Source organism: Dipodomys merriami, unplaced genomic scaffold, assembly GCF_024711535.1.
Source record: "Dipodomys merriami isolate MVZ:Mamm:240054 unplaced genomic scaffold, mDipMer1.0.p SCAF_19, whole genome shotgun sequence".
NCBI classification, from domain to species: domain Eukaryota; kingdom Metazoa; phylum Chordata; class Mammalia; order Rodentia; family Heteromyidae; genus Dipodomys; species Dipodomys merriami.
This window is the reverse complement of record NW_027203270.1, coordinates 4,028,628-4,030,438: the sequence shown is the minus strand read 5'-3', so window position 1 is coordinate 4,030,438 and position 1,811 is coordinate 4,028,628.

Here is a 1,811-nt window from a genome sequence, read left to right as displayed (position 1 = left end):
TTCTTGTGTCCCTGTCTGTATTTTTATTTATTTATTTATTTATTTTGGGGGGGGGTCCGGTCGTGGGGCCTGAACTCTGGGCCTGGGCGCTGTCCCTCAGCTCTTCAGCTCAAGGCCACAGCGCCACTTCCGGCTTTTTTTCTTTTTGCTTATGTGGTGCTGAGGAATTGAACCCAGGGCCTCAGGCATGCAAGGCAAGCGCTTTACCACTGAGCCACCTTCCCAGCCCCTGTATATTTTATTTTGGCAAGTACACTAGGGTTTGAACTCAGGGTCTTGTACTTGCTAGACAGGGACTCTACCATTTGAGTCAATCCAGTAGGATTTCACTTTTCTTACCTCAGGTGACCTGGATTATGATCTTCCTATTTTACATTTTCTTGGGTGTAATAGGTCTGTCACCATGCTCAGCTTTTTCTTGAGATGGAATGTCATTAACTTTTTGCCTGGGCTGGCATCAAAACTATTGAGTTTGAAAACACTTCCTGAGCAGTTAGAATTGCAAGTGTGAACCACTGTGCCCAGCCCTATTTATTGCTACCACCTCAGGAGACAAAGATCCCAGGACCCAGTTTAAGAGTCTGATGGTGTGGGTTATTGGTTTCTGGCCTTTATTAAGAGGGTGGGGGGAGGGTTCCCCTTCCAACAACAATGCTTGGTCTGCTTAGCCTCTTTATCTTATTGGCTATAATAACCTGCCTCTATTATCTGCCTCTCTACACCTTTCCTTCATATGGTACCTTTTAATTTGGTAACAGTATTGGGTGTGACACTAGGCTTCTGGGGAAAAATTATGTACAGCCTCCTGACTTCCTATTTCTCCTGATCTTGGTAAAGGGATATACAGTACTAAGCTCTAAAACCCTAGGACACTTATGATAGAGCATTGAACAAAACCCATCTGCTAACGTTGCTCACTATTCTAAACTCTGGAATTAAAGTAGTGAACACTGGCATGGTTCCTGTTTTCCTGGAACTTGCTACTTGTACCATAAAGGCGTGAAGACGCCAGCAGTGGGGCCCTGGTGTAGCGTTCAGACCTTATTTCAGCTGTTGAGAGAATTCGAATCCAGCGTTCTGGTTCCTGGTGTCGCGGGGCCACGGCGACCTCCGGCGGCCACCCTCCGTCCTTCTGTGGCCCGCTCTGGATTCTGGAGGTGTCTTAAGGACCCTGCCCGCCCTTTACACAGACCCAGGAGGCCGCAGCCAGCTAGTGGCTGTCTCAGATGGTATCCGCCCCACCCTGCTCCTATGAAAGAGCTTTATATGGGACTGGAGACAATGCAGGTCTTGAAGGACAGCAGGATCATTTGTCGATCAAAAAAAAAAAAAAAAAAAAAGAAAATTGGAGGAAAGAGGAAACCCCTGCGCCGCCTATTGGAGGTTCAGAAGGAGTTTCAGGCCCAGCCTTTCCCCTCTTTCCTAGTCTGTGGGGTTTTTCTACAATTCTTTGTTTTGGAATTTCATGATGACCGCAGCGAAACAGAACTCCACTGAGTTGGACTGAAGCGCCACCGGGATCTACTAGAGAACTACCCCACGGGTTTGGCCGTCACCGAAAGTGGCCTCAAGACCTCTGCCCCTAACGATGCCCCGCCTTCAATTGCGCTACCAGTAGGCGACAGGCCGCTCCCACTTCCGGCCCCCGGAATCATAGTCAGCAGCCCCCTTGTGCTGCTTTCCCATTGGTTGCCGCAGGGACGCGCTGTGATTTCCCATTGGCTGTATCTGCTCTCTTGCGCCGGCACCTCCTCCCTCCAGGTACTGTCTTGTCTTCGGGCACCCGATAGGCTAAAATCTCAGAGGGCGTC